The sequence below is a fragment of the Dromiciops gliroides genome, chromosome 6 (genome assembly GCF_019393635.1).
Source record: "Dromiciops gliroides isolate mDroGli1 chromosome 6, mDroGli1.pri, whole genome shotgun sequence".
NCBI lineage: Eukaryota > Metazoa > Chordata > Mammalia > Microbiotheria > Microbiotheriidae > Dromiciops > Dromiciops gliroides.
In genome coordinates this window covers 280517736-280541742 of record NC_057866.1, presented here as the reverse complement: position 1 = coordinate 280541742, position 24007 = coordinate 280517736, and positions in this window count along the sequence as shown.

Sequence of the window (24007 nt, the reverse complement as noted above, 5' to 3'; positions counted from 1 at the left end):
CACTGCTCCGCTCCTCCCCTTCTCCTACCGCACCTACTTTTACTCCAGACCAACCTCTTGTCTCTGTAACCCAGTATCTCTACCTCCCAGGCTACATATCCCTTCTCTCCCCTCAAACCTCAGGCTGACCACACACCCCAAGCTAATTTGTTGGCTCCCCCAAGCTGTGAGGAGCCCCTTGCTAGGCACTTCTGCAGCTGGGGGCTGGGCAGAGGAAGCTCTGGCATGGCTGAGGCCTTTCCTGCACTTCCTGCTCAGTGCACAAGGCTTACATGCCTGGGGCAGTTTCAGGGAGAGCCATCAGCATTGGGGGAGGGGCAGGCCATTTGGAGTGCTCAAGGCCAATTTTAGCCGCCTACAATTTGAATTCAGGTCTTCCAGACTCCAGGCTCAGCACTGTGTCTACTGTGTCACCTACCTGTCTCACTGTATCATTCACCTGCTCTGGTGGCTCCCGGTTACCTCCAGGTTCAAATACAGATTCCTCTATATGTTTCTTAAAGTCCCTTCCAAAACAGCTCCAGAGTGGTCATCCACCCCGCCACACTCCCATCACTAACTCTGCTGGGGAGCCAAACTGGCTGCCTTCCTGTTTCTCTCAGATGATGCTGTGCTTTCCATTTTGGCACCCTCACACCTAGAATGACCTCCATCCTTGCCTCTCCCCTCCCCCACAACTACCCTGTGTTTATTGAGGGTGTTCGTGGACAAATTACCTTTCCTGGTAGAGCTCTGTAAGGTGCTGGAGGCCTGGCACTGTTTCCTTTCTGTGCCCCTGATGCCTAGCACTTGAAGGCTAAGGGCTAGCCCACTGCTTTCACTCATATAAGTCCCAGATGGGAAAACTTCCTCCACTGGTTCAGGATGGCCCCTCCTCTGCAGGTTGGAGTTTTAGAGAGTTGTCTGGACTTGCCTTGCCTAGGGTCCCACAGCCAGAGTGTGTCAGAGGAAGGACCTGAACTCAGGGCCTGCTGTCCCATAAGCCAGGTCTCCATCCCCCCCCCTACACTGCCTCTCTTTTTGCCTGGCCCATAGTGAGTGCTGAAATATGTGCCTGTTTATTGATTGGTGCCTGTCAGTGGACAGTCACAGAGCTGACTTAAGGAAGCTCTGCCTTGACTCTACAACAGAAGTGAAGCTGGATGAAATGCTTTGTGCTTCCCTCATCCCCTCAGTACCCACCTCCTGGAAGTTCAGGGCACAGAGGAAGAAGTGTCTGCTTTCCCTGTCTCCGTCTCTCCACACACACACACACACACACACACACACCTCAGACTCCTCCCCCCACCTCCCCATGACACTTAGGAATCTTCTACATGTTGAAGGAAGGAAGCCCACCAGCCACCATGCATTAGAGTGATCACAGTTGAATAGCCCGGCGTCTTCATTTTCAAGGCTGGGGTGGAAGGAATTGTATAGATACAGCCCTATGACACCCCAAGAAATATTATTTTGGCACACTAGGTGCCAAATTAAGGGAAATATTTGGAACCCTCCCAAGGGAAACTTGATTTGGCAATCCCTCTGGCTCACAGGGTATGGAAATAATTGCCTGCCCATCTGATAAGCCCATTTCCATACTGCTGGGAGTTCCCTCTTCTGCAGGGAACAGTCTATAGGGCAATTCTCCATCTGCACCGACTCTATCCATCTTGGGACCCCTTGCCTTGACCTAAGTGCCCAGAGTGCCTGCCAGGCTCAGGGGTCTGAGTGCCCTTGTGTGTGGACTTCATATTAAGTCTTCCTTCTGCAGGCCCTCCTGGTCCCTAGTTCTGTTTCTTGCATACCACTCAAGAGCTCTGGGAAAGGTTCAGCTCAGCCTGGCTGCTGAAACATTTTGCTCATGCTCCCCACCATGTCTATGTTCACAGCTGCTAGTCACCTCCCAGCCTTCCCATCAACATGCTGATTTCCCCATAAGATGCACAGATAGAAGGGATCTTAGAGGCCATAGTATACAATCCCTACGTTTTCACAGATGAAGAAACAGAGGTACAAAGAAGTTTGGTGACATGCTGGCCACACAGATGGGATGTACCTGAGAACCCAGCCTTCCACATCCGGTAGCCCATTCACTAGGGCACATTGGCTCCATCCCTCCCTCTACTCAAGCAAGTATACATAATACTGGAGGATGCCGCCCCACTGGCTGAGCATCCACTGGACCACTCTAGGGCTCACTTTTCCTGCCAGCTTTCCTTCCCCCATTCACACCCAGAGCCTCCCCTTTCCTGCCCTCCGTCCTACTCCTGTAGCCCCAGGAAACTGTCATTGGTCCCAAGGCTCCCAGAGAGAGCCCTAATCAGCACTGTACTTCCTCAGGAGAATCCTCTTAGCTGAGAACTAAGCAAGCCAATGGTTTCCCTATAGAAACCTGTTGGGGGCTCTCATTAGGGATAAAAGAAGAACTTCATGTAAGTCAGGCAGCCACAGCATCCTGGACCTCAGGCTGAGAGGGGCCTCAGAGACAATAGAGTCCAATCTCCTTTCACAGGTCAGGAAGCTGAGACGCAAAGAGGGGAAGGGACACAGCCACACAAGCAGGTGGTAGAGCTGGGACCTGAACGTTCCCAAGTCCATGTGGCAGCTCATGGAGCACCAGGGTCCACCCCAACAGGCAAGAATTACAAATAGAAATGTTGAACCTGAGTGTGTGTGTGTGTATGTGCATTACTCTGTGATGACAAGCTCATAGCCTGTGGAGTGGGAAGCACAGGCACCCCAGTGATGCCCACTGGATCACAGAGGATAAGGAGGGGACAAGGGTGTAAGAAGACTAGAAGGACAGGAAGGGGCTGCTACCAGAGCGAGAGCCCAGCAATCAATGGGTTGGGGAGGGGAGGAGAGGGAAGTGGCAGGAAGGCAGCTCTTCCGCCCCACAGCCACCTAGCTTCCCTTTTTCATTCACAGGCTGCTGGGTTCCTTTGTCATTTCTCTCCATCCTTGTGCTCAAAACTGGGTTGCAGAGAGAGCAGTCTGGATGTCACCATTGAGTAGCACAGCCTCTTTTAAGGAAGGCATCCCATTCATAATCATATCCAGTCTCGTGACTTTTTCATTCTCTTTCTTTCTTTTTCTTTTGCAGGGCAATGAGGGTTAAGTGACTTGCCCAGGGTCACACAGCTAGTAAGTATCAAGTGTCTGAGTCCAGATTTGAACTCAGGTCCTCCTGAATCCAAGGCTGGTGCTTTATCCACTGAGCCACCTAGCTGCCCCCATCATTCTCTTTTCTAAGTATAAGCCCCCTCTTCTCTTTGAGCTCCCCCCATCTCCCAAGGCTGCTCTCCCAGGTCAGACTCCAATTCCCTTTTTGATGCCCATGTGCTGCTCTCACTCTGTTCCTTAAGCCTTTGCCACTGGGGGAAGGCAATGGGAATATCCAACATGAAGGCTAGAAGTATGATCTAGATAAGCTCACATGAAAGAGGTGGGCTGCCAGAACAACACACCGAGACTGAAGGAACCAGACCCAACTGGAATCAACAGGATGGAGAAGGTGAGATCTTAAGATACACATTGGAATCTCTGCTCTCTCTACCAGAGAGGCCCTGGACCCTCTGAGCTCTCCCATCTCCCTTAGTTCTCTGTTACCTAGAAAAGTTGGAGCTAAAATGGGGCTTGCACTTGAAGTCAGAGGACCTGAACTGGAATTGCAGCTTCCCTGCTTCCTGTCTGTGTGACCACTGGCAAGCCACTTTGTCACCTCTGCCTCAGTTTCCTCCTCTGGAAAATGAGGGAGCTGGAGTCAATGGTATCTGAGGCCTTGATCTCAAACTGTGGTCCAAGCTTGGGGTCCTCCCCTGCCACAGGATGAAATGGAAAAGAGTCAACTCAAGATAGGACCCATGAGCATACAAATATTTTTAGCAGCTCTTTCCATGGAGGCAAAGAATTGGAAATCAAGGTGTAACAAATGGAATGACGCCACATGCTGGAGAGCTACTGTAGGAAAACTTCGCCATGAGGAGAAGGTGTCTGAGGGCAAGCCATGTGGCTTTTTCATTTGGTGTCAGGAAGTGATGGATGTTTGCTTGTGGGAGGAAGGAGGGGTGAGGCTGGCTCTCTTGCTCTCTTTCACCAGGACTCTCGTGGAGAGCAGAGCAGGAGAACTGTAGCTCCCTGAGATAGATAGCTGAATCTAGGCCTCTTTGCCTCTCTCTTCACTAAATTCTTATTTTCCTTAATAAATGCTTAAAAGTCTAAACTCTTGCTAAAGCTTATAATTTATTGGCAACTACTCATTAGATATTTTAGACAGACTAGCTGGAATTTTAGCACCTTACAAAGGGAATGCCCATTGATTGGGGAATGGCTAAATAAGCTGTGGTATATGATGGTGATGGAATATTATTGTGCAGGATGATTTCAGAAAAACCTAGAAAGACATGAACTGATGTATAGTGAAGTGAGCAGAACCAAGAGAACATTGTGCAAAGAGACAGCAATATTGTTTGATGAAGAACTGTGAACAACTTAACTATTGTCAGCAATACAATGATCCAAGACAATCCCAAAGGACTAATGATAAAGCATAGTATCCACCTCCAAAGAAAGAACTAATATTCATTCAACACAGACTGAAGCATGCTATTTTTCACTTTCTTTCATTTTTTTTGATATTCAAGTTTTCTTATACAAAATGACTAATATGGCAATGTTTTACATAATTACACATGTATAACCTATATCTGATTACTTACTGTCTCAGGGGAGTATTAAATAGAAATGTTTATTATTTTTTTTAAAATAAAAAAGAAATGGCAAGCAGAATGGTTTCAGAAAAACCTGTGAAGACTTGCATGAATTGACATATACTGAAGTAAGCAGAACCAGGAGAACATTGTACACAGAAACAGCAACATTGTATGATGACCAACTGTGATAGACTTGGCTACTCTGATCAATATAATAATACTTCATAACTCCAAAGGACTCATGATGAAAAATACTATCTACCCAAAGGAAGAAAGAGAACTGATGGTGGAAATCTGAGTACAGATTGAAGTTTTGTTTTTTTCCTTTCCATATTTTTCTTGACTTTTTTTGGGGGGAGGGGGCATGGCTAATGTAGAAATATGTTTTGAATAACTGCTATGTACATAAAATGGGTATCCTATTTCTTGCCTTCTCAATGGGTGGGGGAGATGTGAAGGGAGGAGGAGAATGAGGAACTGAAAATAAAAATAATTTAAAAAAAAAAGTCCATGAAGTGACTGATGTCCCTTGTGGCCCCCATTCTTTCTGCTCTAATAAGGGAGACAGCTGTCAGAGCCAGCTGGATTTTAGGGAGGGGGTGTGGGGGGGAGCTCAAATTTCAGTTTGGGCTGGTGACAGCAGGAGGAGACCCCTCTCTTTTCCAATCTCATTTGAATTTCTGAGTGGTTTCTGTGAAGCCATAATTTCCTGAGTTCCCCACTCCACCTCCCCCCGGCTTATCACAAATTGGCAACTGAAGTTTAACTTACCTGGGGTCCACATGTTTATGTTTGAGGAGAGATGAGGATTGATAGCTCCAGCAGAATTCCATCAATCACCTGTGTCCCAGATCATCTCAGTGATCTGGAAGTGGAGTCTTTTGGGAGTGTAATGATTGGAATGACGCCACCTGCTGGAGACTTACTGTAGAAGAGTTCCACCCATGAAGCAAAGGTCTTTGAGGGCAAGACCAGGAGTCTTTTCTTTGGCGTCAGGAAGTGACGCGGGCTAGTGGGAGGAGGAAGGAAGAGACTGGCACTTGGTCTGGCTCTCTTTCCTTTGGACTCTGGTGGAGAGCAGAGCTAGAAATGTGCTCTCCCTTTAATAGATAGATGAATCTAGGCCTTTCTCTCTCTCTTTACCAAATTCTTATTCTCCTTAATAAATGCTTAAAAGCCTAAACTCTTGCTAAAGCTTATAATTTATTGGCGACCACTCATTAGATATTTTAGACAGACTAGCTAGAATTTTAGCCCTTAACAGGAGTCACTTGGAACTTGGTGAACATCCCAGCTGAGGGTCTAAAAATGGTGCTTGGAGGCCCAGAATCCAGCAATGGATTCCTTCAAGGGCCAGGGCTGAAATATAGTCATGAATGCACAGCTGTCAGGGAGAGCTCCCAGCATCAGCTCAGTGACTCAAAGCCTTCAGAAAAGCCCAGGCAACCCAATAACTATTTACCAAATGCCTGAGGGCACTATATTGTCCTTTCTTGTTCAGTCATTTTGGTTGGGTTGACTCTTCAGAGACACATTAGGGACTTTTTTTGGCAAAGACTGGAGTGGTTTGCCATTTCCTTCTCCAGTTCATTTTACAGGTAGGGAAACAGGTCCAGTGAGGTAAAGTGACTTGCCCAAGATCACACTGCTAGGAATGATGTCATTTGCCACCTTGGTCATGTAGAAATATTTTGACTTGCTTGCCTAATTTTGGGGACTAATCTGATTTGAGGACTAATCTGTGGACTTTTGACTCACTGGCTATCTGACTGCTATTAACTTAATATGGGCTGTTTAAAAATTTCTCCACACTGCTCCCAAATTGATAAGCAAAGGATTAAGAAGCCTCTTAACTAAATAATCAAAGCAGAGTTTATTTATGAGATACAATTTAAAATTATTAATACAGGGAAATAAAATGTATAACCTGACTGCAGTCTCTTCCCACCTTTTGTGCCCAGAACTTTTTTAATACAATAAAGGCCTTAGCCGCCTCTTGCCTCAGGGTATGTTCCACTTTCACTGCTCAGCTACTCTCTTCTAACTTTCCTCTTAATCTTCTGGCCTCCTTCCAGCATCTCTAGTCTCCCCTTCCTCCTTGTAGCCCCTTTCTGTCCCTTCCTCTCCAACCTCTTAACCTTCGAGCCTCTCCCTTGCTCCTAGTCCTTTAGCCTTCCCCTGCATCCTTCTCCATTCCCTTAATCTTGTCAGCTTCCTTAATCTTGTCCTTTGGCCTCCTCCTGTGTACCAATGGACCTTCTTCTAACTGGAAAGGCCTTTCTCACTTTCTCTAGCATCCTTGTAGCAGCCTCCCTGTCTGTCTTCTCCAACCTTTGCCACCCCTCTAATCTTGTCTGCCAGCCTCCCTCTTACTGTCTAACTCCCAGGTATATATCTTCCTTTTCTCCATTCAAACCTCAGGTTTTTTGCGCCCCCACAGACCCCAAGCTAATCCTCCAGCCAGGGCTACAGCTGGGGGGACGTGGATGCTCGAGTGTCTCATGCATACCATACTCAGGGCTCCAGGGGCCGTGCCCCCTACTGTATGCCCAGGGACCTTGGCAGGGGCTATGTCAGAGCCTGGCCTGGATGAGTCCAGGATCTCTCAGATAGATCCTCTCAGGGTGGAGGGAGCTGGCATACAGCCCACAGGGCTTTTTTTTTTTTTCAACTGAAGGTGAGGAGGAGGGGCACCAGCACCTCCCACACAGAAGAGACCCTGAGGGCCTAAGGCTTTCTAATCTCAGTCCAAAGGTAGGGTCCCCAAATCAAAATAAATTTCCACAGTCAGCGTAATGGAAAAAGCAGTTACTCAGTGATATCACTGCCCATTGTGATCACAGGAGGTCACTCCATGTAAGCAAGGACACCCCAGAGCTTTGGCTCTGAGATCAGTTTTCCTCAGGGAGAAGACCTGGAGGCATTGGTTTTGTTGCCAAGATCAAAAGCAGGTGAGCCCATCAGCATAGCTCTGAGGTTTTGTCATGGTCACAAAAATGTGTCTGGCACTGAGTGGGGCAAACTCAATTATCCCTTTCACATTTCAACTTTCTCCCTTGAGGCTTCAGTATATTGTGGGTTGGCATAAGAAATGAAATGGGAATTTGAGGGGAGGTTTGTGGAAGCCACAGACAATGTGTGAAGCCCAGCAGATGACACAGAGCCAAACATGTAACCCAAATTAAAAAAGAAAATTTTTGTTTTTGCAGGGCAATGAGGATTAAGTGACTTGCCCAGGGTCACACAGCTAGTAAATGTCAAGTGTCTGAGGTTGCACTTGAACTCAGGTCCTCCTGAATCCAAGGCTGGTGCTTTATGCACTGTGCCACCTAGCTGCCCCCACCAAATTTTACAAGGTACTGTAAAGACCCCATTAAAAAAAAATTCAGATTTCTTTCCTATAAAGGGAGAGCCAAAAAACTGTACACAGATTTTTTGGATAACAGGGATTCTAAGGCACTAACCCCACTCCCCACGATGTGAAAGGGATAGCTACCTTTCAGACCCTCTCCTCCATAAATGAAACCAGACAGTAGGGCTAGAAATGGGACCAACAAGCCCCATATCATCTGGCACCTGTCCCTGCCAGCCTTCTCAGCCCCCTGTGTGCCTGCCTGCGCTAGGGCAAGGGCTAACAAGAGGAACAAGAAGCCTGAATGATGCTGTCTGTGGTCCTCTCCAGCTACCCTAACACCAAGGAACTCAAAACACTCGGTGGGGGCTATTTATATTCCCTAGGGGTCTTTGCATTAGGCGTTAGGAAGGAAAAGAAGAAAAAGTACACAATCCCTGCCTACAAGGAACTTCCATTCCCCCAGGAGAGAGGTTGGAGGTACATGATATCTACACAGATAAATATAGAACAGGGGAGGATATCCTAGGATCAAGAGAATTTCAGACAAGGGCACTGGGACAGGTAAGGAGAAGAGGGAACATTTAGCACCATCATCTTACCAGAAGAGAAAAGGGAGGGACAGAGACTTCTTGAGCTTGGGAAGAAGACATAAAATCCAACAAAATGACTCCTCCTCAACCCACATCACCTTTTTTTTTTAAATTTTAACAAACATTTTGATTTAAAGTTTTGAGTTCCAAATTCTATCCCTCTTTCCCTCCCTCCCCTCCCCCCCCCCAGGAAGTAAGCAGATATAAGTTATACATGTGCAATTATGTAAAACATTGCCATAGTAGTCATTTTATATAAGAAAACTCACATAAAAGAAAAAAGTGAAAAATCTCATGCTTCAGTCTGTGTCCATCAACATCAGTTCTTTCTTTGGAGGTGGGTAGTATGCTTCATTATTAGTACTTTGGGGTGTCCTCAGATCATTGTATTGCTGAGAATAGTTAAGTCATCATCTAGAGTTCTTCATCGAACAATATTCCTGTGTCTGTGCACAATGTTCTCTTGGTTCTGCTCACTTCACTATACATCTGTTCATGTCTTTCCAGGTTTTTCTGAAATCATCCTGCGTGCCATTTCTTATAGCACAATCATATTCCATCACCATTATATACCACAGCTTGTTTAGTCATTCCCCTTTGCCACATCACCATTCCTCAGAACAACCACTAGGTGATCTGCATGAGTAAATGAGACTCTGTAAAGCATCAGCAGACAGTTACCCTAGTTTGGGGTCTCTACCATCCACTCTTCATGCAAGGACAAGCAATGACCAGAATCTACCTTTTCCCAGATCTGAGACCAATGACACATGAGATCAGGATGTCTCTGTCCTTTCCTCTGACACCCAAGTAAAGACTAGCAAGGAATGGAGTGATAGAGGGCTCCCTGTGTGTTGTCAGGACAGCTGGGAAATGGCTTCTATCCAGGACCCAACTGGCCCCTTGGACACTCCCACTCATTAGTGTCACCCATGGGCTTACAACTCTGGATGAAACAAAACTTCCCACTGACTTACCTATATCCTAAAAGGTGAGCAGATTCAGGGTACATTCCATAAGAACTTAAACATTCCAAATGCCCACCCATGTGTTTCTGTAAAAATTTTCCCAGAGTAGTTTCAGCTAGGACTAGAAGTGAGCTCTCCTAACCCCAGTATCCCTGCTCTTTCCATAGCACCAAAGGACCATAAGTGTGTGGACAAGCTGTGCTTCTGAAGTTGGTAATCTGCCTTTAGCACCTCATAATCATCTAGATAGACACATCCTGTCTATTGGCATTTTCTGGTTTGGAAAACAAATTCTTCCTTTGGAGTCTTGTGATGATTAAAAATATAAGACATAGTTTCTGGGTAATTTGATCAATTTTTTAATTAATAAAATCAATAGGTTATTAATAAAAGGGTGGTAATTGGACTTCTCTCTCAGCCAAAGACAAAAATGGCAGTGGACTCACAGTTTATAGACCCTTCTAACTGTAGGAGGTCCATCATAAAGCATTCAAATCTAATTGGTTGATATGATTTGAGTTGGGTTATATCAAAATGAAGTTTTGGGATAAATTACTTAGGCCACTCAAATCTTGGTCAAAAAGATATCCAAGAAAGAATGTAGACCCCACCCAAGCTGATCAGGAGCACAATAGTTTCCACCTAGGTGTGGTTTGGTGCAGGCTAAATCTAATCAGTAAAGTCCTTCAGAAAAACCCTAAAGGCCTTAGAAGGGGGGGAGAACTGAATAACCCCAAGGTATCAATTATTAATAATTATTTCTCACAGTCTTTCTGTGGGTTTGAGGGAGGTGTTATGATACAGTCACCATCTCAAACCATGGGAAGCAGGGAAGTGAAAGTCCAAGATCAGCAATACAGGTGGTCAGCCCAGGATGTCTATGTAGGAACAGAGTATTGGGAAAACCTTTGCTGCTTCCTGTTGGCAATGCAATGCAGAGGCAAGGAGACCAAGGCCCTCTCCTTCAGGGTTGTCTGCTATCCCGAAACCTTCCCCCTCCCTGCTTTGGTCTCACAGGCTCCCAGTGGTCCCTAGGGAGTGGTAGAGGGGTAAAAACCCTCTCAGGGCTTTCTGAGTCCCAAGTGGCAAGGGCTGTAAATGGAGAAAATAGAAATAATTACCTGTCAGTGAGACAGGTAAGGCTCACAGAGAGCCCTAGCCACACCGCCTCTCCCCTCTCCTGCTTTTCCCTCTATCTTTCTTTCTCATTCTCTCTCTCCTCTTCTCTTTCCTTTTCTCTCTTCCCTCCTACCTGTCTCCTTTTCTGTCTTTCTCTCTCTTTTTCGTTTTCTCTCTCCTCTCTGTCTCTGTCTCTCCATCTCTCTCAGTCTGGGTCTGTGTCTGTCCCTCTGTGAGTCCCTATGTCTCCAATCAGAGCTGGTGCTAGGTGTGTGAAATCCCTTCCTGTACCCCTTTATATGACCTTAGAGCCCAGAGCTTCAAGCTGGGGGGCACCTTAGGGGCCATTTTGTACAGTCCCTTCATTGGAAAGGCTACTAGAAAGCCCAGAGAGAGGAAGCAACCTTCCCTGGGTCCCACTGCTATCAAGTGAAGGACAGAGCTCAGGTTCAAGCCCAGGTTTTCTGAAGCCAGACTAAGTGCTCTTTCCCCTGAGCCCAGAGAAGTCTGTGTCCAGCTTCTTTGAGTTTGATGGCTGAAGATAGGGGTCCTTAGGCAGAGGTTTCTTACAGAAAGCCTCTTGGGGTCAGTGAGGGTCTTTTCTCACATATCGTTGATCTCCTTTGTTGAAACAAACATCCCTAGTACAGTCAAGGTTTCTGAAGTTGGCATTAACTGTGGGTCCTGGACCTGTGTGAGCCCCATCTCTGACCCCTGAATGATTCTACCTCTGAAATACAAGGGACTGGAAGTCATTGGTTCCCAGCAGTGTGGTTGGGCAAGATGACTCCACATGTAGGGATTCATGTTAGTACTTCAAAGGACCATGATTTCCTTCCTGTGTGCACTCCTTCCAGTGGTACTGAACCAACAGGCTGACCGGGAGGCCTCCATCTAGAGCCCATTTTTTTTTTGTGGGGCCACGGGGGTTAAGTGACTTGCCCAGGGTCACACAGCCAACAAGTGTCAAGTGTTTGAGGCCGGACCTGAACTCAGGCCCTCCTGAATCCAGGGCCGGTACTCTATCCACTGTGCCACCTAGCTGCCCCCTAGAGCCCATTTGAATGTTGCAAGGGGACCTGTGGGTTCTGTGGGCTGCCTGTGGGCTGTGCTTGACTTTCCAACCTCTCAGCCCAACTTCTGTACAGGTCACACATGTCTAGATGTCACTCCCCTACTTAATCCAATTGTCTGAGAAGACAGTGAGAATGCTGGGGGGTGGGTTGGGGAGGGGGTACAATGTCTGGCACACAACAGGCACTTAATAAATGCTACTTGACCTGAATGCAAAAAATGAGTCTTCAGAATAATGGAAGTATGGGAATTTTGAGCCACAAAAACCCCTCTTGGAAGCTTGTCTCCATGCAGGATAAGTTAGAGAACTGGTCCCCTTGGAAACAAATTGACATGATAACTTTGTTGTATATTCAAGTGGAATAGCAAGTTGTGCATAGTCAATTTGCAGTTTCATGTGCGATCATCTTGTTTATCATACTATGTTATGGAAATGCTTGACTTATTCCATAGATTAAAAATAAATTTTGGGGGGCAGCTAGGTGGTGCAGTGGATAAAGCACCGGCCCTGGATTCAGGAGTACCTGAGTTCAAATCCGGCCTCAGACACTTGACACTTACTAGCTGTGTGACCCTGGGCAAGTCACTTAACCCCCATTGCCCCGCAAAAAAAACAAAAACAAAAACAAAAACAAAATAAAAAAAATTTTTTAAGAGTTTAAAAAAAGAGTAACCATAGCTGGGCACAGCATAGGGATGATTGGGTGAGTTAAGTGACAGGAAACAGAGGCAATGGAGCACAGTGCTGGTGGCAAGATGACAGTGGAGGAAGATAGAGGATGGGAGCCTTTGGTGAGAAATAGCCAAAAGTGACCCCCAGCTAAGAAGCTGAGAGCATGAACTGAGAGTTTAGTGGGCACATAATGTGAAAAAGACAAAGCAAATAGGCATTTGTGAGGGGAGAGAGAAACCCAGGTGTGCCCAGTGGAAGCCCTTCCTGACTGTAATCTAAGTCACAGAAACTGAAGAGGTTCTTGGGGAGCATCTGTTTCCATTAACTTGTAATAAAAACCATTCTGATTTTGAGCCTTGTAAAACTGTGTGCTTTTAAGGGGGAGCTGGTAACAGTCCTTGGAAGGAGGCGCTTCAGACACAGAAATTCCCAGATTATCTGGATGAGAGATAATCCAGAGAAGTGAGACATCCCCAGAATGTAAAAAAGCCCTTCTTATCAGGGAGGAATATAAAGATTAGACTTAAAATATATATATATAATGCCTATAATTTCTTTTTTTTTTTGCTGGGCAATGAGAGTTAAGTGACTTGCCCGGGGTCACACAGCTTGTGTCAAGTATCTGAGGATAGATTTGAACTCAGGTCCTCCTGAATCCAGGGTCGGTGCTTTATCCACTGTGCCACTTAGCTGCCCCATGCCTATAATTTCTTAACAAATGCACTTTGACACACACACATAACTACACTGAAAGATCCATTTCTCTGTGTGATCTCCCTGTACCTGTTGATGAATCCTGCTGCTCTATTCCATGATGCGATATGGCACTGTAGAGATAAATCAGGGTCCAGAGGCCAAAGACCTGTGCTCTGATTCTGGTCCTGTTCGTTACTAGATGCGGGATCTTGGACAAGTCATCTGACCTCTCAGAGCTTTCTTTGTGTTACCTTTCAAAGGGAGGCGTGAGTGGAATAATCTCCAAGGTGCCCTTCTGTGACCACCCTTCTGAAGCCTTTCAGGAATAGGTGTTGAGGGATCAGTCCTATTTCACCTGGTGCAAAGATGCAGAGAGATCCTTAGATCCTCGGTAAAATACAGAATGTCATGGGTTGATAGGCCTTGCTCTTGCAGGCCCAGAATGACATAGCAGCAGGCAGGTCACAGATTGTGTGAAGCATGGGGCATCTCTGCTGGGTCATAAAGTGGTCACTTGCTCATGTTGGACAAGGGAGAGAGTTCCAGAGGTACAAAAATAAGTTGGGGGACTTTCCAAAGCATCATTTCCAAAGCATCCCACCCACCCTGGGTTTGGACATGGAGTCTGAGCAAAACAGGATGGAGAGATCTCTGTCAGCATTCTTGTGATTAGCTATGAACTGATCCAACCCTTCTGGAGAGACCTGTGCATAACCTTTGACCCAGCAATACCACGACTAGGACTACATCCCAAAGAGATGATAAAAAAAGGGGAAAAGATCCACATGTACAAAAATATTTATAGCTGCTCTTTTTGTGGTGGCAAAGAATTAGAAATTGAGCAGATGCCCATCAACTGGGGAATGGCTGAACAAGTTGTGGTATATGGATGTAATGCAATTCTATTTTGCTGTAAGAAATAATGAGCAGTTCTGTAAAAAAGGGAGGGGACTTCCGGGGCAGAGCCAAGATGGCAGAGGAAAGGCAGTGAGCTCCCGAACTCATAACACAATCACTCCAAAAAACATCCAAATAATGCCATAGGAAAATGCCCAGAGCAGCAAAACTCACAGAAGAATGTGCTGAAATCATCTTCTAACCAAGAACGGCTTGGCAGGTCAGAAGGAGGGAGCTGCTGTGCTGATACAGGAGTTGGGCCCAACCCCACAGTCACCCTGACACAGATCCAGTCTTAGGAAGTCCTCACCAGAGAAGGAGACCCCCAGAGCCTCTGAATCAGCTGAAGCACCAGTGTCATCTGGAACTAAGATCACAGTCTGGTGAGTGGGCTAAGCCCTGGGCAGGGGAGAGACTACAGGGGTCTATGCTGGTGCTAAAGCAGAACTTGGATTTTATACCCCTACTGAGAACCAGGTGGTAGGTTCAAGTAGAAGTGGCCCAGGTGGGGGAGGGGCACAGGCTTGTTGGAGCTAACAACCACAACACACAAAGCTGGTTGATTGGCAAGTTGGTCTGGGGTCATCTAGAACCAGGAAACAGGCTGGGCGAGGGAAGAACCTGATTCTCCTTCAATCATACCACCTGGGACTTCTGAAGCTTGGGATACTGCAGCCTGGAAACAGTGCCCCGCTTTAAGGAGCTAAAAGTCTAGTAAAAGAAAGGCAAGATGAGCAGACAGAGAAAGGTGAGGACCATAGAAAGTTTCTTCAGTAACAAGGAAGACCAAGGGGCACCCTCAGAGGAAGATGTCAACATCAGGGCTCCTATATCTAAAGCTTCCAAGAAAAATAAGAATTGGTCTCAGGCCATAGAGGTGCTCAAAAAGGACTTTGAAGATAAAATTAGAGAGGTAGAGGAAAAAATGGAAAGAGAAATGAGGGTAATGCAGGAAAGACGTGAGAAAAAAGTCAACAGCTTGAAAAGTCAAATGGAAAAGGAGGTACAAAAGCTCTCTGATGAAAATAATTGCCTAAGAATTAGGATTGAACAAATGGAAGCCAGTGACTTTATAAGAAACCAAGACACAATAAAGCAAATCCAAATGAATAAAAAAATAGAGGGCAATGTGAAATATCTTCTGGGAAAAACTGCTGACCTGGAAAATAGGTCCAGAAGAGATAATTTGAAAATTATTGGACTACCTGAGAACCATGATCAAGGAAAGAGCTTAGACATCATCTTCCAAGATATTCTCAGGGAAAATTGCTCTGAAATTCTAGAAGAAGAAGCTAAAATAGAAATTGAAAGAATCCACCCATCACCTCCAGAAAGAGATCCCCAAAAGAAAACTCCTAGGATTATAGCCAAATTCCAGAGCTCTCAGGTCAAGGAGAAAATATTGCAAGCTGCCAAAAAGAAAGAATTCAAGTACTGTGGAGCCCCAGTCAAGATAGCACAAGATCTAGCAGCTTCTACATTAAAGGACCAGAGGGCATGGAGTATGATATTCCAAAGGGCAAAGAAAATGGGATTACAACCAAGAATCACCTACCCAGAAAAACTCAGCATTATCTTTCAGTGAAAAAAAAAGGAACTTTAATGAAAAAGAAGGCTTTCAGATATTTGTGATGAAAAGACCTGAACTGAATGGCAAATTTGACTTTCAAATACAAGACCCTAGAGAACCTTTTATGGAGCTGGGGGACATACCTGGGGTCGTACAGTGGGCAACTGTCTTGTGTCTGAGGCTGGGTTTTGGCTGGGATCCCCCTGGGTCCAGGGGTGATTTGTCCACTGTGTCACTTAGCTAAATAACATCTTTAGGGTTAAATTGAGGGGTGAAGGGAATTCATTGGGGGAGGGGGAAGGACAGAAGTGAAATCCTACATAAAAGTAACAGGAAAAGGCTTATGGAGTGGGGGAAGAGATGGGAGAGGAGCAGGGCAGTAAATGAATTTTACACTCATCAGAAAAGGCTCAAAGATCTTAAACTCATCAGAGCTGCCTCTAGGAGAGACTAATAGACACACCCAACTGGGTGGAGTAATCTATTTAATCTGGGCAGCAAATGAGCCTAACACTCAATCTCATTAGAATTGGCTCAAGGAGGGAATAATGTACACACTCAATTGGATGGAGTAATCTCTATAACCCTGCAGCAAAACGGGAGGGAAAGAGGATAAAGAGAGAGGGGCAAAAGAAGGAAGGGCAGAGTGGAGGAGGGGACAGACAGAAGCAAATCCCTTTTGAAGAGTGATAGTATGAATGAAGATGGATAATAGAATAAATATCATGGGGAAGGGAATAGGATGGAAGGGAAACAGTTAACAATAGTAATCGTGAAAAAGAGAAAAGGGGGAAAAATTGTAAAAAAAAATATTTATAGCAACTCTTGGTGGAGGCTAAGAATTGAGAATCAAGGGAATGTCCATCAATTGAGGAATGATGGAAAAAGCTGTGTTATATGATTGTAGTGGAATGGACTTGTGCTACAGGAAATGACAAACAGGATGATCCCTGAAAAATCTTGAAAGACTAATGAACATTGATGTATGGTGAAGTGAGCAGAGCTGAGAGGACATTGTGCATAGTGACAGCAGCATTGTTCAGTGAGTAATTGTGAATGACTTAACTACTCTCAGCAGTGCAATGATCCAAGACAATCCCAAGGAACTAATGAGGAAGCTTACTATGCACCCCTATGAAAAGAACTGATAAAAAGAACACTTGTGAATTTTACATATATAACCTGATTATGGATCTTGTGGAGGGGGGAGGAAAGGGAGGGAGAAAAATTTAGAACTCTAAATCTTATGAAAATGAATGTTGAAAACTACCCTTACATGTAAATGGAAAATAAAATAAATGTTTGTTGAAAAAAAAAAAAGAAAGAATGAGCAGGGGCAGCTAGGTGGCACAGTGGATAGAGCACCGGCCCTGGATTCAGGAGGACCTGAGTTCAAATCTGGCCTCAGACACTTAACACTTACTAGCTGTGTGACCCTGGGCAAGTCACTTAACCCCAACTGCCTCACAAAAAAAAAAAAGAAAGAAATAATGAGCAGATGGATTTCAGAAAAACCTGAAAAGACTTTTATGAATTGATGCTGAGTGAGATGACCAGAACCGGGAAAACATTGTACACAGTATCAACAATATTGTGTGATGATCAACTGTGATGGACTTGGCTCTTCTCAGCAATACAATGATCCAAGACAATGCTGAAAGACTCATGGGGGAAAATGCTCTCAACATCCAGAAAAAGAACTATGGAGTCTGAATGCAAACTGAAGCAGGCTATTTTTCACTTTTGTTGTTGCTGTTGCTGTTGATTTTTTCTTGCATTTTTCCCCTTTCTTCTGATTCTTCTCTTACAACATGAGTAATGTGGAAATATGTTTAACAGAATTGTAATGTATAACCTACATCAGATTGCTTGCTGGCTGCAGGAGGAGAGAGAGAAGGGAGGGTGGGAGAAAAATTTGGAACTCCAAAAAATATCTTTACATGTAATCGGGAAAAAAATTAAAATAAAATAAAAAATATATGTGTGTGTGTGTATGTGTATATATATATATATATATATATATATATATATATATATATATATATATATATATATATATATATATATGCATGTAAGTATAAAAAGAGAGTCATTTGCCTAAAAACAGACAAGGCTGTGTGTGTTCCCGGCTGTCATGGCTGGGGCAGTACCAGGGTGGCCTCATGCCCTTCCCCCAGCTCTCAGGGAGGCAGCTCAAAATCTCCAAGGGGAAGTGGATGGGGGGGTCCCCCACTTCACCCACTCACTGGGCTCCAGTCCAGGAATCCCCATGTCACTGGTTCTTCCAGCTTCAAAGGGCCTGCCTTTAACAGCTTAAAGTGGCTCTAAGGCTTTGGGGACACTCTATTGGGGTAGGAGAGGACAGAAGAACCCATTTATTTTCCATCTAAGCTCCAGCAATGGGGTTCTTGTACCCTAAAGGGGTTTTCTGTAACTTATGTACCAGTGATTGCCTTGGAATGAGTCCATGCTCTGGTGCCTCCTTAGGGAGATCCAACGACCCTACAGCCTCAGTGCTGCAGCCCCACAGCCCCACCAAAGTCCACATGCCCCCTTTTTTCCCAGAGTCTCTTGGGAGCTTGCACTGCCCAAGGCCTCGCTGTGAGAAGCTTTCTGGCATCGGCTGCACAAAGGCAGCTTGTTGGTTCACTCCTGTGTCAGAAGCAGAATCTTAACAGGGGGAGGAAGAGGGGAATGAAGCTGTTAGAACCTTTGGCCCCCAAGATTCCTTGCCTTGTTGGCTGGCTGCAGCAGGGTGGCAGAGAGGAAGCCAGAAGGACCAGTGTTCAAACCCTAGCTCTGCCCTATATTAGTTCTGTGACCCCGGGCAAGCTCCTTAACCTCTCTGTGAAGACTAGAAGCTGCCTTGGTTGAGGGAGGTTCCTTACCTGACACTGACAGTGGTTCGGCCACCCCATTTGCCAGTTCTTTTAGAACCCAAGGATGTTGTTCACCTGAGCCAAGATACTTGAATTCACCAGGCAGCTAAGGGTTCTCTTACTAATTCCTTACTTAATTTGAGTATCACCTCCCCTTTAGTCACTCTTGTTCCATCATCCCCAGTACAAAGGTGCATTCTCCTTTGCAGAGCAAATAGAAATCAAAATAAGAATTCACCATTTTCTCCTCCCTCTTGTAAATTACTATTGTCCTATCCACCCCAGTTCAAGGTCCTATTCCTTCTTCAAGCCTACCTTTTCTCCCAATTTAACGAAAAAACGAAAACCATCCTTAGGTTCCCTCACTAGCATCAGCTCAATTTGAGCTTTAGTATATCCAACACTATGTGATACAGTTGAAATAATGTTGAAATAAGCTCTCCTATTTATCTTCTGTTCCATGAACTTGTTTCCATCTCCTTAACACTTATTTTACAAATCTATGTCAAATGGGGATAGACTAGAAGCCTTCCCAATAAGATCAGGGGTGAAGCAAGGATATCCATAATCACCATTATTATTGAATGTTGTAATAGAAATGCTAGCTAAGGCAAGATAAGAAAAAGAATTTGGAGCAATAAGGAAACAAAACTATCACTCTTTGCAGATGATATAATGGTATACATAGAGAACTCAAGAGAATGAACTGAAAAATTAGTTGAAACAATCAATAAATTTAGCAGAACTGCAGGATATAAAATAAATCCACATAAATCATCAGCATTTCTGTGTATTACCAACAAAACTCAGCAGGAAGAGATAGAAAGAAAAATCCCATTGAAAATAACTGTAAAGGACAGTGAGGTAGCACAGTGGATAGACCACCAGCCAAGAAGTGAAGAGGACTTGATTTCAAATTTGGCCTCAGACAATTGCTAGCTGTGTGACCCTGAGGAAATCACTTAATCCCAATTGCCTCCAATAAATAAATGGAATAACTGTAAACAGTATAAAATGCTTGGGAGTCTATCTGCCAAGACACAACCAGGAACCCTATTAACAGAAATACAAAACACATTTCACACAAATGAAGACATTTTTTTGAGAAATATTCATTGTTCATTGGTAGCCTGAGCCAGTATAATAAAAATGAAAATAAAGCCTAAATTATTTTACTTATTCAGTGTCATACCAATCAAACTACCAAAGAATTGTTTTACTGAGCTAGAAAAAAAAATAGCAAAATTCATTTGAAAGAACAAAAGGTCAGGAATATCAAGGGACTCAGTGGGGGATGGGAGGGGAGGAGGTAAAGAAAGGGGGCCTAGAAGTACCAGATCTCAAGCTATATTACAAAAGAGTATTCATCAAAACAATTTGGATTGTTTTGGATATTGGATAAGGAATATATGGTGGTTCAGTGGACTAGATAAGGTACACAATGATAAATGACCACAGGAATTTAGTTTTTGATAAACCAAAAGATCTGGGGGCAGCTAGATGGCACAGTGGATAAAGCACTGGCCCTGGAGTCAGGAGGACCTGAGTTCAAATCCAGCCTCAGACACTTAACACTTACTAGCTGTGTGACCCTCTGCAAGTCACTTAACCCCCAATTGCTTCACTAAAAAAAAAAAAAAAAGAGAGAACCGAAAGATCAAAGCTTTTGGTGCAAGAACTCACTATTTAGCAAAGACTGCTGGTAAAATAGTCAAATTAGAAAAGGAAGGACTAATTTTCTTGTCAGAACTGTGGAGAGGGTAAGAATTTATGACCAAAGATGATATGGAGAACATTATGAAATGCAGAGTGGATCATTTTGACTACATAAAATTTAAAAAGTTTTGAACAAACAAAACCAATGCAAATAAGATTAGAAGAAAAGCAGAAAGCTGGAAAACAATTTTTATAGACAGTGTTTCCGATAAAGGCCTCATATCCAAAATATATAGAGGACTGAATCAAATATATAAGAAGACAAATCATTCCCCATTTGAGAAATGGTCAAAAGATATGAACAGACAGTTTTCAGATGGTGAAATTAAAACTATCTATAGCCATATAAAAAAAATGTTCTCGGTCACTATTTTTTTTTTGCAGGGCAATGGGGGTTAAATGACTTGCCCAGGGTCACACAGCTAGTAAGTGTCAAGTGTCTGAGGCTGGATTTGAACTCAGGTACTCCTGAATCCAGTGCCGGTGCTTTATCCACTGCACCACCTAGCCACCCAGTCACTATTAATTAGAGAAATTAAAACTAAAACTACTCAGAGGTACCACCTCACACCTATCCAATTGGCTAATATGACAAAGAGGGAAAATGGTAAATGTTGGAGAAGATGTGTGAAAATTGGAACACTAATGCACTGTTGATGGAGCTGTGAACTAATCCAACCATTCTGGAGAGCAATTTGGAACTGTGCCCAAAAAGCTTTAAAACTGTGCATACCCTTTGACCCAGAAATACCACTACTAGGTCTATATCCCAAAGAGATCATTAAAAAGGGAAAAGGACCCATATGTACAAAAATATTTATAGCTGCTGTTTTTGTGGTAGCAAAGAATTAGAAATTGAGGGGATGCCCATCAGTTAGGGAATGGATGAACAAGTTGTGGTATATGAATGTAATGAAATACTATTGTGCTGTAAGAAATGATAAGCAGGGGCAACTAGGTGGTACAGTGGCTAGAGCACCGGCCCTGGATTCAGGAAGACCTTAGTTCAAATCCGGCCTCAGACACTTAACATGTACTAGCTGTGTGACCCTGGGCAAGTCACTTAACCCCAATTGCCTCACCAAAAAAAAAAAAAAAAAGAAATGATAAGCAGATGAATTTTAGAAAAACCTGGAAAGACTTATATGAATTGATGCTGAGTGAAATGAGCAGAACTAAGAGAAGAACACTGTGCACAGAAACAGCAACATTGTGTGTGATCAATGATGATGGACTTGGATGTTATCAGCAATACAATGATCCAAGACAATGACAAAAGACTCATGGTGGAAAATGCTCCACACATTCAGAAAAAGAACTATGGAGTTTGAATGCAGACTTAAGTGTATTATTTTCACTTTTGTTGTTCCTTTTTTATTATTGTTCTTGTAGGTGTTTTTTCCCCTTTTGTTCTGAGTAATGTGGAAATATGTTTAACATGATTCTAATGTATAACCTATGTCAAATTGCTTGCTGGCCTTGGGAGGGTGGAGAAAAATTTTGAACTCAAAAAATATCTTTACATGTAATTGAGAAAAATTAAAAATAAAAATAAAAAATTTTTAAAACTGCTGGTAAACCTGGAAAGCAGTCTAGCAGAAACTAGGCTTAGATCAACATCTCATACCACAAACCAAGAAAAGGTCAAAATAGGTACATGATTCAGACAAAAAAGGGTGATATTATAAGCAAATTAGGGGAACATAGAAAATTTTACCTGTTAGATCTATAGATAATGGAAGAGTTTATGATCAAGTGTGAAAAAAATTAACTATAACTAATCTGAAAAATATATAACTATACTTTTATGAAAAATTATATCTATAAGAAAAATAATAATTTTAGAAAAATTATAATTGGGTCGAAAGTCCCATCTGGGTCACCATTCAAATCTAAGAATATTTTACTAACTTGGGGGGACTAATCTATGGATGTTTGACTGGCTGGCTATCTGACTGCTATTAACTTAGTATGGGCTATTTAAAAATTTCTCCACACTGCTCTGCTCCCAAATTGATAAGCAAAAGATTAAGAAGCCTCTTAATTAAATAATCAAAGCAGAGTTTATTTATGAGATACAATTTAAAAATAAGAATACAGGGGAGCAGAGCCAAGATGGCAGAGGAAAGACAGTGAGTTCTCGAACTCATGACACAATCGCTCCAAAAAACATCCAAATAGGAAAATGCCCAGAGCAGCAAAACTCACAGAAGAATGTGCTGAAATCATCTTCTAACCAAGAATGGCTTGGCAGGTCAGAAGGAGGGAGCTGCTGTGCTGATACAGGAGTCAATCCCAACCCCACAGTCACCCTGACACAGATCCAGTCCCAGAAAGGCCTTACCAGAGAAGGAGACCCCCAGAGCCTCTGAATCAGATGAAGCACCAGTGTCGTCTGGAACTAAGATCACAGTCTGGTGAGAGGGCTGAGCCCTTGGCAGGGGGGAGACTACAGGGGTCTATGCTGGTGCTAAGGCAGAACTTGGGTTTTTTCATCCCTGCTGGGAACCAGGAGGCAGGCTTGAGTAGCAGTGGTCCAGGTCAGGGAGGAGCACAGGCAGTCCCTCTTACACAGAAAAAACCCCTGAGGGCCTAAGGCTTTTTAATCTCAGCCCAAAGGCAGGGTCTCCAAATCACAATAAATTCCCACACAAGTAAGAGAGAGGACCACAGGAAGTGAGATGGATAATCTTGATTTCATGAAATTAAAAAGGGTTTGCACAAACAAAACCAATGCAGAAGGAAAGCAGGAAACTGGAAGGAAAATTTTTATAGCAATTTTCTCTAATAAAGGTCTCGTTTCTCAAATATATAGGGAATTGAGACAAATTTATAAAAATAAGAGCTATTCCTCAATTGATAAAATGGACAAAGGATATGAATAGGCAATTTTCAGAGAAAGAAATATAAGATATCAATATTCATATTAAAAATGCTCTAAATCACTATTAAAACAACTCTGAGGTACCATCCTACACCCACCAGATTGACAAAGTTGTCAAAAAGAAAAAAAGAGGGGGCAGCTAGGTGGTGCAGTGGATAAAGCACTGGCCCTGGAGTCAGGAGTACCTGAGTTCAAATTTGGCCTCAGACACTTGACACTTACTAGCTGTGTGACCCTGGGCAAGTCACTTAACCCCAATTGCCTCACCAAAAAAAAAAAGAAAATAAGAAAAATGGCAAATGCTAGAAGAGATGAGGGGAAATGTGTCTACTAATCCACTGTTCCTGGAGTTATGAACTGATTCCAACCATTCTGGAGAACAATTCTGAACTATGCCCAAGGGCCTATAAAGCCTTGAGTACTTTTTGAAGTAGCAATACCATTACTAGGCCTATACCCGGAAGAGATCAAAGAAAAAGAGAACGGCCCTATATTTACTTTTTATTTTATTTTATTTTTTTTTGCAGGGCAATGGGGGTTAAGTAACTTGCCCAGGGACACACAGCTAGTAAGTGTCAAATGTCTGAGGCGGGATTTGAACTCAGGTACTCCTTTTTTTTTTTTTTTTTTGGCTATTGGAGCATTTTATTTGTATGTATGTTTTACACCCTTAGAAAAAGAATCCCAGGATTTTTCCTCCTGTGTGTTTTCGTCTTGCTTCCTCATGGTCCATGATGCCAGCTGAGGTTGTAAGCACAATGAACCCAAATTGACGGTGTGGTAAAAAGTTTTAACAGTCGGTTAGATAATGGAGAGATGCCAGTTTTTGGGTTTTTTTAGGACCACCCTTTTGGGGAGGAGACCAACAGCATTGCCTGCTGAGCACTCAACT